The sequence below is a fragment of the Vicugna pacos genome, chromosome 25 (assembly GCF_048564905.1).
Source record: "Vicugna pacos chromosome 25, VicPac4, whole genome shotgun sequence".
NCBI lineage: Eukaryota > Metazoa > Chordata > Mammalia > Artiodactyla > Camelidae > Vicugna > Vicugna pacos.
In genome coordinates, this window is record NC_133011.1 from 20,323,352 (window position 1) to 20,348,818 (window position 25,467).

The window sequence follows — 25,467 nt, forward strand, 5'->3', positions numbered from 1 at the left end:
AGATGTTAAATGAATGATTAAACAAATACATGAAAATTTTACATCCCCTTTATTTTTGTTATCCTATGTTTTTAAAATCCCCTTAGCAGACTTCTTCAACATCACCTTGCATAATCTTTACTCCAGATCACCACAAATATTCTTCTTTTTTTCCTTTCTTTCTTTGAATATTTTCTCCTTGGCTAACTTCTATTCATAATTCAAATCATAATTCATATTTTATTTCTTCAGAAACACTTCTACTGACCCTCTCTTCCAACATCAGTAAGGTTCCCCTTGCCATGTGTCCTACATAATGTGTACATGTGTGTGTGTATGGACACAATATATGTATGTGTATAATCACAGGGTTTTGGAAACAAAGGAAAAATAACAAAGTTTAAGTTTCTAAAGCACTTATCTTGAGTGTATTTATACATATATATATACACACACACCTATACATATACATACCATCTCTCTTTAACTCTCTATATGATATATATGATAATTTAAAATTTAATATTCACTTTACTCCATATTATTCAGTTATATGGCATAATGGCCATATATTATTGATTCTTATTTAGTATTTAATGTGCATTAACATTTTATAAATAGTAATATCTCATTATAATTTCTAGTAGGTTGTCATTTATCCATTAATTTGAACCACTGAGAAAAGAGAATTTATGTGTCAAGGTTATAAGATGTTAAAAGACAGCATTTAATTATCCTGTAGTTGAATACGGAAGTTGAGAAAGAGCATGATATGGGACTAATGAACCAGCAAAAATGCAAAGTACCATTCAGCATTGGAGTAATTGGGCAGAACAGTGGAAAAGACTATGAGAAATGATTATTTCATTAATTTTAAAATTAAAGGGCAAGATAAGGTGGTCACTATCATAGGGTTATTAAGGTAAAACAAGCTAATAAGTACATTCCAAATGTAAAGTTGTCAGCTAATCATCCAATGATTGCCAATTTCTGAAGAGTACAAGAAAAAGCAATTTATTCTCATTTTATCAATCAAACCAAGCAAGCAAATGTTGTACTGAAGGGAAAGGAAAACCTTTCTAATTTATTTTTATCTTTTCTTAATATAATTTAACTATCGTGCATTGGTAGGCAAACTACAGGAAGATTGTAATTTTTATTTAATCTGCACAGCATCAGAAAAAATGACTTCCTTATCAAAATAGTGTTAAATGTCAAAGTCTTTCAAGCTTGACCACACTAACATAGTGATTGTTAATGTGAACCACAGACTCAATTATATCCTCAGTTCTCTCTTATAAAATACTTTTATTAGTAGAAATCTTATAAACAAGTTATACCATAAACACCTTATTAACAAAACTACAACTCTACTTGTAGAGTGCTACGTCTGGAAATGAGAGGGAAACCATAACAGAGAGAACCTGTCCCCCTTCCCTCTAGTCATAAAAAAACTAGAAACAAGGCAGACATGAAACTACAGTTTTCAAACATTGAACAAAGTTAGGCAGAAGAGTGGGAAAGCCTATGGTTGGAAAAAGAGAGCGTCAGGTGTGCTCTAAAGGGGGCTTTGGCATACGGAAGCTGTAGAGGTTAATTAGGAGCAAGGCGTCCTATGTGATTGGTTAAAGGGATGTGTTTGGTTTTCTTTCTCTAGTTGGTCCTAAGTCAGAAAGAGGACAGAAATAGGGCAGTTGTCAGTTGTCACTCTTCTCCGGTTGTTAGTTTTCTCTGTTTTCCTCTGTTTGATTGGATCTAATTTCAATTCTTCTTGAATTTTCGTCCCTTCTCCCTGTGACTTTGAATTCCTGATCCTCATTCATCATACCTCCAAATGCTCACTTGATGATATTTAATTCAGTTTTGAACATTGGGTGACACTCAGTTTTCTTCTGACATTTGGTTGTTTTGTTTTGATTTGGTTTGTGTGTGGGAAGTTTTCATCAGCTGAGATGCTTTGATTTGAATAGTTTTTACAGTATATTTGTAGGATTTGAATCAATGTTGTTTCTAGAAATTTGTTGATACTGGTTCTAGTTCAAGTATACCATCTTCTGTTTGTATAGTTAAGCATAATTTTATTGATGGGTGAGTGGTGAAGCATATCTTGCTTCTTTCATTCCTATAAGAATTTTTAAAAATTTTTCCCTTATTTTCTTCTCCCGTCTCACTGCCACTTAAATGTGGAGTACTATCATCTCCCTGTGTGTCTGATTGCTCCAGTGGCAGTGCTTCTCTGAGGCTCTCATTTTCCTCCCCTATACCTTCAAGCCCCCACGTTGCAGTGGGTGTTATGATGTAACAATTCTTAGACCCATGGTCTGTTAAATACTGCATGTTGACTTGGTCTTCCTCGTAGTGACTTTGCCTGTTTCATCTATGTCTTCCTCCTTCCTCTCCTCTTTTCCCATATTCTTTTAAGCCCCCTTTCCCCCGACTTCTTGGTATCTGGGTAAGAGCTCTATTGGAGTTTGGGGTTGGTAGTAAACTCTGCCTCCAGCTGTTTTTTATGGTCACATGTGTTTGTCTCCTGGGCTGACCTCTCTCTCTCCACCCCCATCTCCCCTCTCTCTTTCTCTCTAAAAACATAAGCATAGAGATTCTGGTTACTTTCATCATCTTCCAGACTCAGAAACTAGAAATGTATTCTTTGTAGAAATTCCAAGCCAGTATGCAATCTATGATTTTTTTTCTAATATATAGTTATTAATCACTTAAAATAGCTAAATAAGTCAGTATACATTTAAACAACACAATTGTATAGAGATTTACACTTTTAAAATGTCTTCTCATAATTTATTAAATTTTTGAAAAATTATACTTTATTAATAAGAAAACTGTAACTAGTCATTGACTTGGCTGAGGCCCCAAAACAGCTGAGGTGGACTTAACAGACATCTAATTGAGCAAATGATTCCTCTGAGTGAATTCTAACCTTTAAGATGACAAACTCTTACCTCATTCATGGGGGCATTCACCCTAGTTCACCTTGGTTATGAGACTGTGTTCTGCTTCACCAGGTGGCTGAACATCACTCTTGAATTCTTTATGTGTGTAAACATAAATAACAGAAATTTCTTTTTATTAAAGTTTATTAAAAAATGCAAGTGGCCTCAAGTAAAATTTTATTGGATTTTAGTCGGTAACTATGATATTATGAAACATAAAATACCTACCATAACTTTGCAAACCAAGAGTTATAATGATTTGTTTACTTGAAGAAACAACATTTAATTTGTCTCAAGTTCAAACTAACACGCCTGCCTGACTGTAAGTTTTGTTTATTCATTCCAAATATAACACTGAAAATCACCATCTCTTGTCACTTACTAGACTTTAGGTATCTGCTTTTATGTTTAATTTATTATTGACTTGTGACTTTTTTCCCCTTTTATAGCTGAAAAATGAATTGAAATAAAATAATGATTTGCTTTTACTGCCGGACAAGATGCTAGACGTTCTGTTTGCCAAGTTTACAGATTATAAGTAGCAACAAGCCTTTAATAAAACATTTAATAAAAATAAAAGATTACAGATAAAATGCCAAAATGCTTACCTTTTATGATAAGAGCGTTAGTCTTATCAATTCAAATCAGAGAACACATTATTTGTGTCACCATAACTGCAAACACATATCTTGACATGCAGTAAACCCACGGAGGAAACACTGTATGTCTCAAAACTGAAGCTTTTAACAGAGGAAGTAGTACAGAGGAAAAGTTTTTGTCAAAACAGTTTTCATTATGTAGTCCAAGGGAGTCCGATAGATAGCACTGTTTTATCTACCTTGCATGTGAGAAAAACAAACAAAAAACCCTACGAATCTGGTATTTCTATGTTACTAAAATTTTCTTCAGTTGGATATGAAATCCTTACATCTATGGTCCTGAAATCATTCACCCTTGTTATAACTTGATTTGTTTAAAAAAAAAAAAAAGAAAGTTCTATTTAGGAAAAAAAAAAGATTAGGAAACTACCTTAATCTTAACATTGCTTCCATATGCAGATAATATTCATGGAATGACCCAGGTTATAGTTTCCTTTTCAGTGAGATGTTATATGCCTTTGTCTGAGGTAGGATGCTTTTTGGTTCCTGAAACCAAAGATCAGTTTGGTTTTATCACTTCAGTCTGAACTGTAAATTTCTGTCCCAGACACATATGTTAATTTCTCCAGTGCATCTGCTGGGTCATTTATCACCCACAGTTTGTACCTACAGCTCTCATTTGTTCTTTGTATTAAGGTCAGAAAGGCATTTAGTATAATAATCGGCAAAACGTCTATTTTTTTTGCTCTTTTTTCTAATTTGAAAATGTCCTTCTCTATAAATGCACATGTCTGTTAAAAATAGTGAATGTTATATAAAAGTGAAAAGATATCACAACTCTTTGTAAGTGTACCATTTAATTTTAGGATATAATTTATAAAAATTGTTGAAACATGGTACATTTCAGACATATACTAGAAAGTACCATAATAGAAAAATTTAGATGATTCATTGGATTACTTGTGAGGCTATTAGAATTACTGTGTATAGATGTCTGGTTTTCTCAGTGAACCAATTTTCCTATAATTTCATTGGAAGAACATCTTGCCCTATATTTTAGCATTTCTAGAAAACATTTCCAAAAGGAGTAATTCAGAAAATCATATGTGGCTTTACTAGACTAATCAACACATTTTTGCCTCTTGTCATTCTCATCATTTCATGATGAGCCTAAATTCTTATCATCACTTTGGGCTCCAAGTTTCAACTCTCAATGAATGTACTCTAGCCCTCGAGTGACTGCGTGGCATAGTAATTAAAAATCAGCAACTTGAAAGCAGGTGTCTTAAGTTCAAATCTCATCTACATTACTCATCCTTTTTGTGTCTCACATTCTTATATGTCTTGGGAAGATATTAATAGTACTATTTCATAGAATTATGAGACATAAATGACTTATATGTAAAGTGGTTAGAATCGCGCCTGGCATATGTTAGGTATGGAAATAGCAATAATCATTATTGTATTATTAATTATGGAAATCAACCTCTTCTGCATGATTTGCGCTTTTATTTCCAATAGATTTCTATTTGGTTTTATTACCTGTTGCAACGTAACAAAGTAGCAGACTAGCCACTGCATTCTCACATCATTGATTTCTCCTCACCTGTTTTTCTTGACTGGCTTCGTATACGTGTTCACATTTCTCCAATCTGCTTCAAAAAAAAAAAAAGAAGAAAGAAGAAAGCACATTCACATTGTCTCCAGCTATTTCCCTATCTCTAGTCTGTATCTCTCTTTCCTTCACAATCAAACCTCTTTAAAAATGGCTAAAGAATGTCTGTCAACAATATCCTAGAATACTTCAAAGCCACAGAGAACTATTACACCCCTAGGAGAGAGACAGGGAGAAAACCAGGAGCAAGCACATTGTCCTCTGAGTGAAAACCCATTATGTCATTTTCTTCATTTGACTCCCCTTCCTCTGCCTCCCTCATTACAGTTGCTTTATCTCACCGTAAAATCTTAGGCATTTTCTTCTTCTCCCTCGTCTACAAGCTGAACCCTCAAGGAGACCCAATCTACTCCGTTATCCCCAGTGAAAGTTGATACATCTGTGATTTCTAAATCAAGAATGTTGTCTCAGTTGTCCTTTCTGGGCTGCAAAGCTCCACATGCTATTCACTGCCTCCTATGTAACAGATGATTCAACATAATACATCTAAAAGTTATTTCAACTATTCAAGCACCCATCACCAAATCTGATTCTTTTTCTCTTTGGTCTATTTCATTGCTTGGTAATATGATGAGCACATTTTTTCCTTTCTTTCTAATTACATAATATTAGCTATCTTTTTTAAAAAAACACAAATAGCATATAAAATATATTTTGTACTCACACATAATTTAAGGGAATAAATATTATAAAATTACTAAAGTCCTCTATTACCCTTCCTAAACCCAGAAGTAGCCATTATCCTGAAATTAATGATAAAGTGTGCCAAATTAATATGGCTAATAAACTCAGTGATTCCTGATGTATAGGTTATATAAATGAGGCTGTTATTTAATAGGTTTATAATGGAGTTTAAGATACACCTAATATGCTGCACTTTATTTTATGTATTTTATGTTATTGAAAAATAACAACCCTCATAAAAATTGTAGCAATTAAAAGTAATAGTAAAAAACGGTATGTCAGAATAAAGTAATAGTCTGTTACAGCACAGAAGAGAAGTGACATCTAAAGAGATGAGGTGCTGGGCCTGTCTTGCTAACACAAGTTCTTTTCCTCGGTCTGCACTGTATTTTCTATGTCCTTGGTCACATTGCTCACCCATAAAAGCTGCATAGCATGGAGAGTAATACTTTATGTAAACTGGAGGAAATGCTGTACAAAACTAGGATAATATTACTGGCGACCCACCAACCTCACAGGAATATCCTAAGGAATTAATGAGATCACGTTTGCCAGGTTTTATGAGATCCATGGATAAAAGCAGTTATAAAAGTACAAAGTCCTGGATGAAATTCTGCTGTGTTCTAAGTGACAGGTATAGTGTCTCTGCCAGAAAAATATAGTTTAGTGTGCTAGCCGAAGTAAAGGAACTTGTGAGAAATCAGATGTGTGACTGAAAGCGTACCAAGGAAATGAAGGCAACTGGAGGGGAGAGGGCTCTGCCCAGAGATCTATAAGATATTATTTAAACATCCCTTTGTTTTCTTGCTTTCAATTTAATCCTTATTTAAGAACAGTGGCGCATTATCATTGCTTTGGATTAGTATGCATTCACAAGCAAGGAGAGTGTCCTACTTTTCTGAATCATCCTTTACAAGCATCCTGGCCAAATAACTATTTCTGGTGAAGAAAAGCTATTTTTCTCACAGCACGATGAAGGACTATAAATAAAATTTCAAAACTTGTATTGTTCATTCTAGTTTCCCTATTAACTGAGCACATCTTTCCAAGCACAGACAACAGAAAAACATTTCATAAAGTAAATCAGAATTTCTCAAACTCTGTCCATGAAATTTCATTAGATTGAGATGCCCTATGAAAAATAGTAAGACTCTAAGACCTAAATATAAAAAATTCACAGTTATTATTTCCATAATTCACCAAACATGTTTTATTACACAATAACTGGTTAATATTTTATGTGTTAAAGTCTAATAATCTGTATTCTTTTAGAATGCACATTTAAAACTGATGAAAATGTCTCATAGGTATGATGGTAATTCCAGGCGTGCTAAGGGGCAAAGCTTCACTTACCATGAAAATTTAGAAAACCAGGGACAGCAGCTCAAGAATGGAAAGTCTAATGGAGTCAGGTTAGGTACACAACAGAATGATACGTGGAAAGAAATACAAATGTTTATAATTTGTGCGTGGAGAAGGGAGAAAAATGTACATTTATCTAAATAATTAGTTTCATCGGTACTCCAGTTGGTGAGGGAGACTTTAGATAATCTTATTCTTGGGTATGCATTTGAGTATGGGAAGAATAAACTAGTATTAGGTCTGAAAATAATATAAAAATAGTAATCTAATGTTGAATAACTTAAAAGTTAACATAAAGAATAATAAATCTTATTTTATGTGCATACCCAGAAACACCCACACATACAAATATAAACACATTGAATTTATATACAGAAAATAAGTTTGTTTTCTAACTATAAAATTTACAAAGTTTTCTTTGATCTGCACACAGGGCAACTATTCAAAGACTCTAAAGAATATAAGAATTATTAGAGGGCTTTGACTATGTCTGAGGCAATTTTTCTGTCAAAAATGTAACTGATTGCATGATCAGTATTCAAAATTGAGCAAATAGAAAAAAAATTGAAAATATTTTATAAATTACTTTTCAAATGTTAAAAGCCACAGAAAAATGAAATTCAATAGTACTTAAGGGGAAATGTATTTACTTTCAAGCCAAAAGCATAAAAAATTAAAACCCTCTATCATCTAAAATGTTGATGCTGTGATCATATTAAAAGCCAAAGGTCTAGGATATGAAGTTAATTAATAAACTTACCGTATGCATTATAACAGTATGAGATTAATTAATTTGGCTCCCAGAATGCTGACAAGGAGACAGTATTGATCCAGCAGAGAAAGCTCTGTGTTCGAATACTGAACTCCCTTAATTGGCACCACATTCTTGAGTCTGAGTTTTCTTGTTGGATACTGGCACTGCCTTTTCTACCTTATAAGGCCATTGTGAGATTTAAAGGATCAAAAGCCCAGTCTTAGGGTCGGAAGATCCAGGTGTTAGTTATAATTCTGGAAACTCAAAGCTTCATTTTATTTTTCTATAATGCAGAGATAAAAACACCTCTTCAAACAGTTATAGGAACTGAAAAGGGAACATGGGGACTGAACACTGTTAACGGTAAAGATCAAATCCAAATGTATATTCCACTTCTATCACTAATCCCTATTTTAAACTAAAACTTACATGAAATCTCAAGATTAAAAACAGATCAGAGTAAAGCTAGTTATAGCAAAGCTATATTTCTGCTTGACAGCCCTCCAGCCCCCACATTCCTTCACCAGGAAGTTTTAAAAAATGCTGAGATTTCCAAGAAAAAAGTGTGGAAACAAGCTCTCTATAACTAATATTTTTAAAATAGTCTATAATGTTACATACATTTGTTCACGGAATCCACATAAAAACTTACTTATATATCACTGTTCAATTTTATAGTACAGGAAATTGAGACTCAAAAAGATTAAAAAGTTCCCACAAGATCATATAGCCAAAGTATGGGAGAGCTGAGGATCCAACCCAGATCCAGGTGTGTACTACCATATCTTACTGCTTTTCTACTGTTACCAGTTATATCTGAGTGGGAGGAGGTGCTGCTAGTCATAAATAATTAGGAACTAGAAAATATTATAAAAACTAAAACGATTGATCATTTGATAATGATTAGAACTGGCGCAGAAAGCTCGTGTGTACATTTCTATTCAGGTAGTTTTCCTTTTTATCACTTAAGAATTGAGTTAAGTATCGTTCCTGTTCATTCGCATTACCTCTCATCTTGTTTCTGTTCATCAGCCCTCTGAATCACAGAGAGAAACATGAATTCTTCAGTTGGCAGCAATGCTTTAATTCAAAGACCATTATTCTACATTGAAACAATGGAGCTAGACTAATTATTTTGATCTCTAATTCTCGATTTAGGGCCACTACCTCTGAAGGCATGGTTAGGACTTGTAGATTCCAATCCATCAGTAATCTTTTGACACCCACATTTTTTAAATCAACACTCCAATTTGCAGCTTTGAGACTGATGAGGTATACAAGCTCCTTCATTAATTAGGTTTGTACTCTTCACATCCCCATTCTTCTTTTGATATTTTATCTCTGCAGGCAATTGCCAATCTCTTATATCATCTATTCCTATATTAACAAATGGAATCTTCAGTATTAGTCACCATCAAAGTCTTTGAAAGATGGGGTTCACCATTGGGTTTATGGGTCTTAATTTTGCCTATACTGAGAAATAACTCCATCTCTTCTACCCTACTTTATACTTCTGATTTTTATTTCTATGTTTGTTATGATATCTTGTTATATTTAGATCTTCTTCCAAGAGCTGTCACTCTGATACTCAGATGCCCTAACCTCATATATTCCTTTGCGTGGGGGCACCATGACCTCAAAGTTGGGCCTAAATCTTTGGTGAAGTTGCCACCTGGTTCAGTCCTCCATTTCCAGTACCATATTTGTCTAGCCATTACCATTATCCTTGGCTGCATATATTGAACAGCCAAACTGTACTGCCTTAGCCATGTATGACTTAATTTTCCTTATATGAATAATATCCAGGATGGTGCAGCTACTAGAGAATATGATCAAGGAGTCTCTCTTTCAGTTCTACTTTCATTAATGTCTGATTTTATCCAGCTCATCACAGAAAGGCTTTTTGTTTCAGTATGACAGCTAATTCTTGTAAGAAAAATTGGCGCAACACTGTTATCTCCTGTTAAGGCTTCAGTTTCAAACTAGCATATTAAACTGGTGATGTTATTATCAACTTGGTTTCCAAAATCCTCTTCCTCACATGATTCCAAGTTAGAATTGACCAAAAGTAAAGGTTGCACCATATTTGGAAGGTGAATGTAAAACAAGACATTAAGTTCTGAAGGTTACCAATGGTTAAAAGTGGTGAGAGACAAAGTGATGTCATTTTAGTCTTGCTCTTCCCACGGTGTTTATATCTACTTCCCAACCGCCAGCCAGGCCAGCCAACCAACGAGCCCATCATCAGCTATGTCACTGTAAATGTACAGAGGCAGAGCCAGAAAGGCCGATAGGTCCCCATAGACTTTGCACTGGCCCTGTGTCTCAGTCTTACTCCAGCACCTGCTTGTGCATCGCTTCCAGATTTCCATGTAAGATCCTTAGGGAAAAGTTGGAAGTTGGGAGTTTCCTCCCTATTGTTTGTTCCTGTGCTGGGGGCGAGGTTTATGGTAAGAGTGTACCTCAGTCTTTCCTACCCATTTTGATGTAGATATGTTCTCATTTATTTGATGTATAGGAGTAGTTCAGCCAGTTTCTGGGTCCTCTTCAGAGGGAATTGCTCCATGTGCGGTTGAACATTCAGTGAGTCTATGGAAGGAGAGATCTCAGCAACCTCCTGGGTCACCACCTTAGTCAATTCCTCTACTGTGTAATTTCAAAAAAGTATCCTTCCTTATTATTTGGAAAGCTTCACTCTTACAAAGGGAGAAGATGTATAGATTAAGCAGTATATTCAGTCTTATCTAAAATTAAGTGCTTATTCTACAACTTTTATTAACGATTTCTCTAGTACAGTGCACAATGAATTGTAGCTGTTATTATGTTTAACATTAACATTCTCACCATGATTAGGCTGGTTAAAGATCACATAGCTAATACAGGCTTACCTTGGAAATATTGTGGGTCTTGTTCCAGGCCACCACAATAAAGCAAATATCACAATAATTTTTAATTTTTTTGTTTCCCTGTGCAAATAAAAGTTATGTTTATACTATACTATAGTAAGTGTGCAGTAGCATTATGCCTTAACAAAACAATGTACATACTTTAATTAAAAAATTCTTTACTGATCTGAGCCTTCAGCAAGTTGTAAATTTTTTTGCTGGTGGAAGGTCTTGCTTCAACGTTGATGGCTTCTGACTATTCAGGATCGTGGCTGCTGACAGTTGGGGTGGCTGTGGAAATTCCTTAAGATAAGAAAACAGTGAAGTTTGCTGCATTGATTGACTTTTCCTTTCACAAACAACTTCTCTGTAGCATGAAATGCTTTTTGATAACATTTTATCCACAATATAGCTTTCAAAATTGGAGTCAATCTTCCCAAACCCTGCCACTGCTTTATCTCCTAAGTTTATGTCATATTCTAAATCTTTTGTTGTCATTTCAACAGTCTTCACAGCATCTTCACCAGAAGCAGCTTTATCTGAAGAAAGATTTCATCATTTTTTTTGCTCGTCCATAAGAAACAACACATCTGTTCAAGTTTTATCATTAGGCTGCAGCAATTCAGTCCCACCTTTAGGCTCCACTTCTAACTCTAGTTCTCTTGCATTTTGACTGTTACCCCAACCTATCTGCACAGTGCCCCCACTTATCTACCTAATCCCACCACATCTTCAGTTACTTCTTCCATTGAAGTCGAACCCTCACCAAATATACCCATGAGAGTTGGAATCAATTTCCCCATTCCTGTGAATGTTGATATTTTGATGTCTTCCCATGAATTACAAAGGTTCTTAGTGGCATTTAGAATGGTGAATTCTTTCCAGAAGGTTTTCTATTTGCTTTGCCCAAATTCACCAGAGGACTCAGTATCTATGACAGCTATAACCTTAAAAATGTATTTCCCAAAAAAATAAGACTTGAAAATCAAAATGACTCCTCGATCCATGCGCTGAAAAATGGGTGTCATGATAGCAGGCATAAAAACAACATTCATCTCTTTGTACCTCTCCATCAGAGCTCTTGGGTGACCAGGAGCATTGTCAATGAACAGTAAGATATTGAAAGAAATATTCTTTTCTGAGTGGTAGGTCTCAAAAGTGGGCTGAAAATATTCAGGAAACCATGTAGCAAACAGATGTACCTGTCATCTAGGCTTTGTTGTTCCATTTATAGAGCACAGGCAAAGTAGATTTAACATCGTTTTTAAGGGCCCTAGACTTTTTCAAATGGTAAATGAGCATTGACTTTAACTTAAAAGTCACCAGCTGCATTAGCCCCTACTAAGAGTGTCAGCCTGTCCTTTAAAGCTTTGAAGGCAAGCATTGACTTCTCCTCTCTGGTTATGAAAGCCCTAGATGGCGTTTTCTTCCAACATAAAGCTGCCACCTTCACTAATGACCTTGGTCAGCACTCGCTGCTTCATCTTTAACTTTTATGTTATGGAGACGGCTTTTCCCCTTAAATCTCAGGAACCAATCTCTGTTAGTTTCAAACGTCTTTCTTCTGCAGCTTCCTCACCTCTTTCAGCCTTCATAGAACTAAAGAAAGTTAGGGCTTTACCCTGTAGACTTTTGCTTAAGGGAATGTTGTGACTGTTTGAGCTTCTATCCAGACCACTAAAGCTTTCTCTATATCAGCAACAAGTCTATTTTACGTTCTTTTTATTTGTGTGTTCACTACAGTAGCACTTTTAATTTCCTTCAGGAACACCTTCTTTGCATTCCCAGTCTGGCTAATCCCACCTTTTGGCCTGTCTCAGCTTTCATGTGCCTTCCTCGCTAAGCTTGATCATCTGTAGCTTCTGGTTGAAAGTGAGAGACATGGGACTTTTTCTTTCATTTGAACACTTACAGATTATCATACGGTATTTTTTTTTCTTTTTCTTTATGGTTTATTACAGGATATTGAGTATAGTTCCCTGTGCTATACAGATACCTTGTTGTTTATCTATTTTATATATAGTCGTTTGTATCTGTAAATCCCAAACTCCTAATTGATCCTTCCTCCTTCCCCTTTGGTAACCACAAGTTTGTCTTCTGTGTCTGTGAGTCTGTTTCTGTTTCATAAAAAGTTAATCTGTGTCGTATTTTAGATTCAGCATATGTTATATCATATGGTGTTTGTCTTTCTCTTTCTCAATTACTTCACTTAGTATGATAATCTCTAGGTTGTAGGGTTATTCATTTGCCTGATTTTAATATTGTGAAAGGGGATAACTGTGTTTCAGGAAATCAAGAGGCCTGAGGAGAGGGAGAAAGACTGTAAATGGTAGAGGAATTGACCAACATTTATCAATTAATTTCACCATCTCTTATGGGTGTTGAGTGTGGTTCTAGGCACCCCAAAACAATTGCAATAGTAACATCAAAGGCCATTGATCATAGATCATCATAACAAACATAATAATAATGAAAAAATTTAAAATATTGTGAGAATTACAAAATGACACAGAGACACAAAGTGACCAAACACTGTTTAAAAAATTGTCCCGATAGACTTGCTCAGTGCAGGGTTGCCACAAACCTTCAATATGTTAAAAACAAACAAACAAACAAACAAAAAACAGTATCTGTGAGGCACAATAAAGTGAAGTGAAATAAAACAAAGTATTCCTGTAAATGATGAAGCTGGAATTCAAGCCCAAACACCCTGAGAGATTAAATTTAAGGGTCAAAATTTTAAGTAATGTCTCAATGATGAAAGCATTGCATATTTTGAAAAAATAAGTATTCTGTAGAATTTTCTCTCGTGTGGTATTTATATTGTAAGAAACTAAATTGAAAATGGTCATACATTTAGAAAATGAGGAACTCTGAAAACCAAGTTAAAATTGCAGAATTTGGGACAATTTTTCCAGGAGTAGAGGAACCATTAAAGACTTTTTTTAACAAAGGAATGATTTTGTTCATTCGTATGTTTCATCTGGGATTGATGTTAATGATGGGTGGGAAATTTTTGAAAAATGAAATTCAGGAGAGCAATTAGGATAGTATCAACATAGGCTTATAAGACTTGATGCATTCAGCTTCCGGTATGGCTGAGTAAGTTCCTACTGGGCACAGAGCTCTCACAGGTAATTATAAATTCTAAGGAAATAAATGAAGCTTAAAGCAGCTGGAACATGATCAGAAGCAGACAGATTCTAAAGGGGAGGCTAAAATTGGAAAAAGGGAATGACACTGAGTGAGCAACCATTTTTATGACTGTTAGTCTCAAGACAAGCCAAGTCAGTTTCAGCTGGGGAAACTAAAAAAAAACTAAAGATTTTTGTGAACTTAAAAACCAGAGGAGAGACTTCAGAATAACCTTAGCTCCTGGAAACTAACCGAAAGACAGGCAAAACCAAATGTGAATGACTTACAGGGCAACTGAATTCTCATGCATAGTCTATAGTAATGTTAATTGTACAAATGCTTTAGAAAAAAATCTGGTAGTTTCTTATATTCCTAAATATATATCTACCTTATAATCTAGCATTTTCATTACTAAGTATATGCGAAGGAAAAATGAAAACATATGGCCACAATGTTTGTTTACAAGGACTTTCATAGATCTTCATTCATAATTGTCCCAAACTGTAAACATCTGGGTGTCCATCAATAGGAGAATGGATAAACTGTCATTTTTTTCATAGAGTGAATCACAGATACAAGGAACAACATGGATGAATTGCAAAAACATTTTGTTGGGTGAAAGGCATCTTATACAGAGTACACAGTTAACAATCCCAAAGGCAAAATTAATAAAGTGGAAAAAAGTAGAATAGTGATTGCCTATGAAAGATAACAGGGATTGACTGGGAAGAAGCCTGAGGGATGCTTCTGTGATGCTGATGATGTTCAATACCTTGACAGAAGTTTGGACTACACAGATTATGTGTTTCTGTTCTTAAGACTTCTGTATCTGTGTATATGTATATATCTATATATCATCAAAAGCAAACAAACAAACAAATATAAATTCTTGGTATGCATGCTGGAGTATAAAGAACAGATAGTACACCAATATTTGTAATTTACTTTAAAATAAAATGAGTTGAAGAACAGATGGAAGGATTAACAGAGATTTATGCTATAAGCAACTATAGTAAAATGTTAGTGGCAGAAATCAGGTGTCAGGCATGTGGGTTTTCACTGTGAAATTTATTTCAATTGCTGTATTTAAAAAAGTGTTTGATTAAAGTATTCAGAATAAAGAATTGATGAGTTGGTAAACAAGAGCAATGTCGCTAATGAATAAGACTCACTATAATCTATTGAAGTTTGCTACTTACCTCTTTTAGTAATTACAACAAGGGGCAGCAGTTATTTAATTATCTATGTAATAGGTGGGAAAACTGAGACTTAAACCTGGTCACATAACTAGTAAAAGGAAGTATTTGTGAAGGAATCCATGTCTGTCTAACCACAAAGATTGTACCTTTAAATAAAACCACCATTGTACACAGTATGGTGAAAATATTAAGAATTGGTGAAAGACAGTGAAATATAGTATTGGATAATGTTATGTCTGCAATATACTTTATAGTTCATGAACTTGTTATATTTTTGCCAATACAAAAATAAATGATAGATGATAAAATCTTCTTTGAGTGGATATAAGCAGGAGGAGAAAATTACAAATTCCATTAAAAACATTCTGAGTAATTGATATAATATTGATATCTGAGCGAAGATGTTCAGCAATCAAAAACTTTCAACATTAAACTAAGAAACACAACTGAGAATTAAAATTTTGGGTTATAAATCACTTACATAGAAATAGCCATTGAATATTTGAAGCCAGTGAGATGGTCAGAGAAAATTACTTCAGTGTTAAAAAAAAAAAAAAGGGAAGAGATGAGCTTGTGTTATGCAGAAACATAGCACTTCCAAAGTGTTCCATAGTGTTGGCACCAGTGACTACAACCCCAGTCACAATAGCAAATGATCATTTTTAGATCAATCCCTTTAAGAGTGAAGTATGCTTATTTTACAAGATATTGTCTTAGGAACTGAGAATATAATAAGGGTGAATGCCCATGGTTTCCTGAATGGAGATAGTTTATACTCAAGTGAGAATAAGGAATGTGGTTTTAAATATCAACAGTATGTTGGGTCATGTCCCAAGAGAAAGCAATGGGCGTTAGTAAGCATATTCCTTTCTTGAAAGCAAAAATCACGTCCTTTACTTTAGGCTCTCTAGTGCAGACATTTTGCATGTTTGATATACAGCAGTTGAATTCAATCAGATGAATGCAGTTTCAAGCATGGTAGTGTCAGTAAAATAATTTTGAGATTCAAAATCATGTCTTTTTATCTTTCTGACTAAACTCCAGAAAAGAAGGTAAAATTCACGTTATTGTAACTATGTGGTTCATTCTGAAATTTGAGGTCCTATTGTTGACACAATAGCTACCTCTTAGCAGTAAAAGTGCTGGCTTGGCCCTTTTTCATCTCTTGCTCCCTGTATACCATTTGGCAGAATGCAGCCCCAGGAACAGTATTCTATAACAGCTTTTTTGAATTCAATTCTACTTTATCAATGAAATTTTTTGTGTCTCAGGGCAGAGCTTTGCACCATACAGTCTAACAAATGACCTCAATTTTCTTCAAGTTTATTGCCAACTTGTAACCACTGACTCAGCAAAACTATTCATCAACCTTTCTTATGATGAGTGAGTTTTCTGAATGCAATTATCAACATATCGCAGATTCAAAGATTTGGTAGATGTTTGCATATGATTGAGAATTCATGAGCTGCTCCACACTTGTGCCTCTTCTCTGGATGTATACATTTAGCAAATAATGCAGTGAGCTTTCAAGGGCTGGGTTGGAATTACTTACTGCTCCAGTTTTCATTTTACTAGAAGCTTAAATGTCAAAAGAAATGTGCACCACCATATAATCAAGTGGCATCAAGGTGAAACACTTTCCTGATAATGACTATATTTAATTATTCTAGGGAAAGATAGATTCTTCCCTATTAAAACCTAATTGGAAAACTTACGTCTGTTATTGCTTTAGCTACTAGGAGCTTCACAACTATGTCTTTTTAGAGACATTATTCACTTTTATGGTCAGTTTCCCAGATTTTTTTTTTCAATTTTAAGTTCCTAAGCACACAAGGAATAATTAAATATTTTTGATATCACTGCAAGGAACTAAAAGAGAATGGTCATCTTAGTAGAGAAGTGGTATGCTACTAACGTCAAATGAGATAGATATTTAAAACCTTTTAGAAACACCTTGTGCATTAAGTCAATAGTTGTTATGTAACTTAAGAATGATAATTATGATTTTGCTTTGCTACATTTTGTGTCTTCTGTAAACTCTGATACAGTCATCATACTAAAAGCCTGTTTTCATCATACATGTTAAAACCATGTGTATATATATATGTAGAGAGAGACAAAGTGTTGTTGGTTTCAGATATCTATATTTTATAGTCAAATACTATTATAAGAAATAAATTTCTACTCTTTACCCTTTTCACTGTAGAAAGAATATAAAAATTACTTTGGAAAGAAATTTCTAGTCGTAGGTTAGAAATATTTAATTGCAGCTTTCTATTAAGTATCAAAAACAAGAAACTTTTATATTTATGGAAGCTCTTTGCAATCCACAAGGGTTAGATCTGTGCTTCTTAGGACTTAAAAGGAAATTGGCCCCTAAATATATTGTTGGTTAAGGTTTCAGTGGGTTTTGTGGCAACCAGAGCATAAAATTTTCAAATAAGAGTAGGATTTATAACCTTTCGTGTGAAAATTTAACAGGTGTGTAATGAACTTCTGTATTGGTGACCCCAAAACAGGGGGTGGTTTGGGATGTTCAGTATGCAATGATTTACTTTGCAACTAGACACTAAACCTGGTAACCAACACCTAGTGGTCTAATAGTATCTGTTTGGAAAAACAATCTACAGTCATTTAAAACTTTTCATTTGACTTCATTTAACAGAGACTAACTTTTAATGACTAAAATGTCAAGTAATTAGTCATATGTTTTAAAAGCCATATGTATCTATACTCAAATACATATGTACACAAACGTGGGTATATCCATGAAACATCTTTTTAAAAAAAACTATAATCATAATAATTCTCTCAGAGAAAGAAAACGTGGGGACTTGGAGAAATGTTTATGGAGATTTAAATTTTTACTTTCTACTCTCATCTAACTTGCAAATTCTTTACACTGTGCATTTATCAAAAAAATAAACAGTATTACTATAAATTTAGTCTGCTATTGCCCCTTGTCTGACCTGGTATGCACTTTATTCTAAAAAGAATAAAGAAATTCAAAGCAAGTTTTCCTATTTACATTTCATCAGAATGATTTGTTCAACTTTTATTTGTTAATTCTCAAGACACTTTAATTATATCAAATGAGCTACCTAAAATTAAATATAGTGTCTATTTAGTGGAGTGCTTCATATCCAAAAAGCTCAAAGAAATTGCATGAATTTAATCCCATATTCCTTGTTAGCCTATTTAGAGAATAAACCATACCATTTCCTATAAAAGAGTATAAAATCAGAGAATAATGATAATTACAGCAGGTTTTAATTGTGTAATTGACTATGAGAGAGCAGTTACACATATGTATATTTTTCTAATGGCAATACTCATACAGAATAAAGCAAAGTGAAACTTGAACCAGTTATGAACTTTTGGTTAGTCAAGATGCACGTATAACAAATATTTTGTTCAAATCAGGATTGCTATCCTGCCTGTAACTGCACATTTGTTTTTGAGAAAAAAAAAATAGTTGCAGAGGTAATAGGAGACTCGAGAATCATGAGAAGGAGGATAGTTTTGAGGTTATGAATGATTAAAGAGCAAACTGAACTAATCATGTCCCTGATTTTATGTGACACTGGAAGCCTCTGTCCACAAAGCTGGAGGGACTTGGACTTTTATTTGTTTACTTTTGCTTTTATTTGCCATTTCATCTGCATCCCTCTAATGCCTTTGTGATATGACCTTGAATATGCCTGTATCTTTGTAAAATATGTCTTTTATTTACTATTTATATATTTTTGATTTAGGTAAGTGAACTCGCTATAAACTCATTCACTATGATTTTACACACACTTAATTAAATCTGATCTATGTTGCTGTACATCAACTGGTCCTTTGCTTCCGTTAGCTGAAGAATATTCTACAGTGTGTCACTACCTCATTTGATTTGCTGCTTCCCTAATGATGCACACATGGGTTGCTTTCAGTTGTCTGTTAGTCTATCTTGTAAAGAATGTTCCCATCTAAACTTCAGGGCTTTTCTGAGTTCCTATGTGTACCTAGGAGTAGATAACAGACTGCAATATATAAGAATGTTGAGGTTTAACATATACTAGCATATTATTGTCTTATGTGACTTTCTAATTGTTGTCTAACTGATGGCTTTTAAAGTGTTTAGTTTTTAAATTTGCAATTATCTGGTACTGACAAGGTGACATAGCTTTTTATACTATGATAGCCAGTTAGGCTTTCCTTTCTGTGAATTGCTTATCCAATTCCTTTTCCTACTCTCCAGTCAGATATAAATGCGTTTCTTGTTGATTTACAGCGATCCTTGTGTATTCTAGATATTGTCATATGTTCAATATAAGATGCACCTTATTTATATATGAAAACATTTCTGAGATTGTCATATCTAATATGTATGACATATTAGCCATAGCTGTTCGTATGGACATCATTTTTATATCAAACTTAAATGAATGATTTCAGCATTTGCAAATTTAAAATTCTCAGTATTGATAAATTGTATCATAATTTATTTAGCATCACTTTTTTCTTTCTTAGTAACATAAAATAAAAATATTTCTATAAATCAAAGGCATTTTAAAGTTAATAAAACACAGCTTTACTTAATGGTTTTAGTTACTGCAAGTTGTTTTTCACAAAGTTTATCATTCATTACTTAGTTGATATTTTGTGTCATCATTCAATAGAAATTCTTAATTTTAAGATAATCAAATTTGTGTCTCACTGTCTATTACATGCTTTTGAAGTCTTCATTAGGCTTTCTTTTGCAAACTCTAGCTCACAGAAATATTCTTTTCCTGGACTTTCTTCTACTAGTCTGGTAATTTTACCTACTTAATTTAGACATGTTATCTAATCTATCCAATTAGATTATATGATGCTTTAGGAGAGGAAAGCATTTTCCTCAGCTCTCTAAGGGTCCCTCACTGGGTCTGAAAACTAAACTGACAGAGACAGACTAACAGGAAGAAAGTAGACAAATTTATTTGATATGTTTTACATGACACAGGAGATGTCTTAAGGAAGCAAAGACCTCAAGAAACAGGTAGGCCTGAGACTTTTATGCTTGGTTTGATAGAGTGGACAGTCATGGAGGAACGTGATAGATTACAATGTGTGAGGTAAGCGTAGTGAACTGGAGGAAAGTTAGCAAAACCTGATTGTTCAGATTCTTTTAGGTGTCTCTTTGTCTTTAAAGATAAGGGTGTTGTTTTATTCTAGAACTAGGGAGGGTACCTCTCACATGATCTATTTCAGGGGAGAAGGTTTGAGAGAAGGTCAAATATATACTGTTTTCTTAAACTCCTTCAGCTTAAAGTGTTCAATCTGCCAAGGTGTGTCCTGTCCCCCATCTGTGCAAACATAGGAATATAACTTTGTATTTGCTAATGAGCTGTTTATTCAGGTAAAGTAGGGAATGAGCCAATATTAACTGCACCTTATATTGAACTGTCTTTCTCATTGAATTGTGTCACATTTATTATTTATAATAAATCATGTTAGTAACTTCTACATTCTGTTTTATTGATCTGCTTTTCATTTCCTGAAAAACTATTTTGGGCTTTTAAAAAAATTGTTATACATTAGTATCTGACCAGGTAATTCTTCCCTCTAAGCTTTTCTTAGAACTTTGTTATTAGCAGATATCAATTTCTACAAAAACTTATAACACTTTTATGTAATTATCTTGGAGGAATTTGGATTAGATTGCACTGAAATTACATTAAAACTCTGTTGCCCCATCTATGACAATACTTTATTACCTATCTTGTCATATCTTCTTTTAAATTATTTTCAAATAGATCATGGGAAAAGATGATATTTTGCTGCCTTGGTAAATGGTACTTTATTTTGTATTTTATCTTCTAAATGTGCACTGATGGTATACAAAATTTCATTATGTTTTGTAAGTTGATCTTTCCTGTAAAATTGCCTAAATCCACTTTACTTTAACTAGTTTAAATGGATTATGCATTGATTCTGTTTAGCAGTCCATATGATTAATTATATCATCTCCAATTAAAGAGAGTTTTATTATTTCCCTTCTAATCTTAGGCTTCTATTTTGACCATAACATCCACAATCATGTTGTACCGTGGTAGTAAAAATGTTGTATTTTATTGCTCTTCCTCTCAAATTAAAAAGAACAGAGCTAAACTTTCTTCCTTAAGTATTTCTACTGGAGAGTATGTTTTTGTCTCATTGTAGAGAAAATTCAGAGACAAGACACAGAGGTCAGGAAAGTAAAGTGAGGATTTATTAAGTGATAGACTCTCTCAAAGTGAGAGTGGGCAGACTCAGGTGAGCAGCTGCCCTAAGCTTCTTTGGCAAGTTGGTTACATAAGACGTAAAAATGAGTGGGCAAAATATTCATTGGAGAGGGAGGGATTTGGAGTGACATTACCTGATTTTCATTCCAGCCCCTCCTTCCCAAGGGGAGGAAGGATTTTTGTCCTTATTTAGTCTTGATCGGAAGTGTCATAGCATTGGTGCGTGATGGGTACTTCTTATCTGCAAGGCTAATTTTATTGTAATGAGGGCATAATGAGGAGTTTGCTTGCTATTCCTACTTCTCATTTTCTTGTCACAAATAGATAATAAACATTTTCAGATTCTTTTTCTTCTTCTTTTGGTATATAATCAAATTTCTTGTTTGGTGAATTATTATGATGAATTACATTGTTAGAATTTTTAATGTTATTATTGGGAAATATACATACAAATGAGAGTGTATACTATGTATTTAAAGTTTAAAAATAATAAAACAAAGGTCTTGCTCTAGTAACAGCGAAGTAACTTATATTCAACAAACCCTCTTGCAGATAAAAAATTATGAACTCTGGATCAAGTATATAATAACAACTGTCATTGAAAAGCAAACAAAAGAGAATGGAAACTGAAGGATATTTGACCCTTGAAAGAAGAAAATAGTAGGAAAGATCTATGTTTACATGTCCTTTCAACAAGGGCAGTCTCCAGTCCATTCAGTCAAGGCAGCTAGAATTTAAACAGAAATTGCAGTGTATTTGGCTTGAAGAGTTAGAATAGAAAGTTTAGGGGTACAGGAAACTGAGAGGGGTAACTCAGAAAGAAGAGAATCATAAGCTCTGAAATCTGCATGTGCATTCCATCTAAATCCTTGTTTGACTCCTGACTTTGCATTTGTAAGGGATGTTTCGAATGTCCCACTGATAAACAGCAGCCAGAAGGCTAACAGTACTCAACAGAGATTTCAGCTGCTCCAAGCAACCAGATTTACCAATCTGAAGATTAGAGAAAAAATAATAATATTAAACACTAATGATTTGTGAGACAATACAAACCAATTTAAATTTATGTGACTGAAGTCCCAGAAGGAGAGAATTAGAATGGGGCACAATATTTTAGTAAGTAATGACAAAAATTTCCTGTGTTTTATAAAAAATTATAAAGTTTTATTTTAGATCTAAGAATAGAAAGAAAATAAACACCCAGGCACAGCCATTCTGCTGATAACCAAGAATAAATTGAAAATCTTGAAAGCTGCCAGAGAAAATAGTACATTATATAAAGGACAACAATAATATACACACAGCTACTGTCTCATTAAAAATAATGGAGGCCAGAGTGCAATGGAATAACATTATTTAAGTCCTGAAATTAAAAACAAACAAACAAACAAAAACATGTCAATCCCAGAGTCTACGTAATTAAAAATATATCTCAAAAATAAAAGCAAAATTTTTTAAGATCAATAAAAATGAAAGAATTTATTATCAGCAAACTTGAACTTCAAAAGAAGTTAAAGTCATTCTGGATAAAGAGAAATGACATCAGGAAGAAGAAAGGCAGATCTAGGAAAGAAGGAAGAATATCAGAAATAAAAAATATGTGAATAAATGTAAAATGTTATATATGTTAACTTCTTAATTTTGTTCTGAATTTGTCTAAAGCAAAACTTATAATGATATGCAGTTTATTATGGGTGTAAATATAATACAGAGGACACAAATAGCACACAGGATGGATGTAAATGGGATCAACCCAAATGTTTATTGATAGGTGTGTAGATAAAGATAACTTGTATATACATATGGTGGAATATTATCCAGCCTCTAAAAAGAAGGAAATTCTTTCATTTGCAACATCAAAGTCGGATCTGGGTGACATTACGCTAAGTGAAATAAATCAGTCACAGAAAGAAAAATAATGCATTATTCTACTTGTATGAGGTATCTAGAATCATCAAACTCATAAAAGCAGAGAATAGCGTGGTGGGTACTAGGAGATGGGTGGATGGGGAAATGGAAGTTGTTCAGTGGGTATAAAGTTAGTTATACATCATGAATTAGTTTCTAGAGATCTGCTGTGTGACATGGGCCTTCAGTTAACAGTATGGTGTTGTGCACTTAAAAACTTGTTAAGAGTGTAGATTTCATGTTAATTGTTATGCCCACACCAACCTCCCCCAAAAGGAGGGCGAAATACAACAAATATTTTGAAGGAACTGGGTATGTTTATTTCCTTGATTGTGGTGACAGTATGGTGAGTAAATACATATGTCCAACTCATCAAAATGTACATGTTAAACACATGCACGTTTTGGCGTATTAAGTATACCTTCAAAAACTGGAAAAAAGTGGAATGGTACTATTGCAAAGGTGTCATGTTTTACAGGAAGTCATCCAATTTTAACTCCAAATTACTGTGAAAGCTGAAGATATAGATTGTTATCATAATAACACCCAATATAAAAATGCAAAGGGAAGAGCTTGTCAAATTGGATAGGAAAGATAAACCCAATGCTTTCTAAAAGGGGCAAACATTATATATGAAAACACACTCTGTTGAAAGTAAAAGAATGGAAAAATGAAAGCATGTTTCATGCTTGCCATGAAATCAGTAAGCAGAAGAACACTGGGACAGCTGTATTCTTTCATTCCTGTTTCGTCTTCTTTACTTCTTGCTTTTCTCCTTCTTTACCTCCATCCTTCTTGCCATTCTTTTCCTTTGTTCCTGAATAATTCAGAGCAAAGTTATTAGGTAAAGCCATGTAGGGTGTGAAACTACTTGTCCATGTCGAGGGTAGACAGTTGAAGAGGCCAGTAATCCAGTATGGAATGTCAAAGCTCCACAGGGTAATGCTTCCCACTGTACACACCTCAGTGGGAAACACTGAGCACATGCAGGCTGAGCAGGACCTCCATATAGAGTGATGGCAAAAGTCCCATAGCAAAGTGAGGATATTTCCCAAGCATCGGTAATGGGTCACAGTAAAAACTTGACTTACTATCCTCCACTGTCACCTAAAAGCAAAATAAATTCTTTTACCAGGGGACACAGAATAGAGGAGCACATAACTCTTGTTAGTGAGAAACCATAGAGACAGTTTTTCAGAAGCTAGAGAACTACAGAGTTATGGCAAAGGGTAAAGTAATAGTGTCAAGATGGAGGGTTCTGATAACAATTTCCCTAAATTTACCATTTTTCAAGAGCCTGGGAATCTCTCCAATAATACAATTTTTACAATGTGTAAGATTTTTAAAAACTTTTTAAAGAACGATTGTTTTCTCTTTATCCCTAAAGCCCAATATGTCACGCATTTAAGATGTCTCTGTCTGGTCCTTAGGAACACCTCAAAGTCTTATGTGGCAGCTGGGAAATTACTTTCATATAACCATATGCAAAAAACTCACTTTTTATTCAAATGCACATCCATCCATCATCCAAACAGAGTCAATATACATTTGTGAAGGATTTACTTTAGTAAGTCATCATGATAGGCAACAGGGAGAATGCAAATATGACAATTATTTTCTCCTGACAAATCATCCTTGAGAACATCCAGGGTATCAATGATTTTGTATCAATACAATTTTGTTTAGCTCTGGATCTCCATCCAGTGCTCCCCGATGATACAAGCATGTGTAAAACAAAATTAAAATATAATTTGGTCACTATCATTTGCTTACTTTATGGCAAATAATTACCCATATTGGTATCACCAGTTTTTCATTCCTCCCCTTCTTCCACTCAAATTAGGCAATCAGCTCTATCAATCGATTGAAAGACCTTTGTCAAGGTTGTCAATAGACTACCATGTTGTTATACTTTTGGTCAATGTCTGGTTCTCATCCTGCTTAACCCACTAGCAACAGTTGACACTACCCTCATGTGATTCCAGGACACACTCTCTCTTGATTATTCTTTTACTTCTTTTCAGTGTTTTTTCTTTTGTTTTGTTTTGCTAGATCATTCTCATCCCCATATCCTCTGTATGTGGGCACACA

The 25,467-nt window shown here is 34.1% G+C and overlaps 1 long non-coding RNA gene across 1 annotated transcript in view; it reads left to right on the top strand.

Annotated features, from left to right (window-relative positions):
* LOC140689280 (uncharacterized) overlaps positions 1 to 23,099 on the top strand; it is a 668,228-nt gene extending 645,129 nt beyond the window's left edge. Inside the window, exon 7 of the long non-coding RNA XR_012064172.1 lies at positions 22,021 to 23,099. This is a non-coding gene — a long non-coding RNA (uncharacterized lncRNA). The remainder of the gene's footprint in view (positions 1 to 22,020) is intronic.
* The last annotated feature ends 2,368 nt before the right edge of the window (positions 23,100 to 25,467 follow it).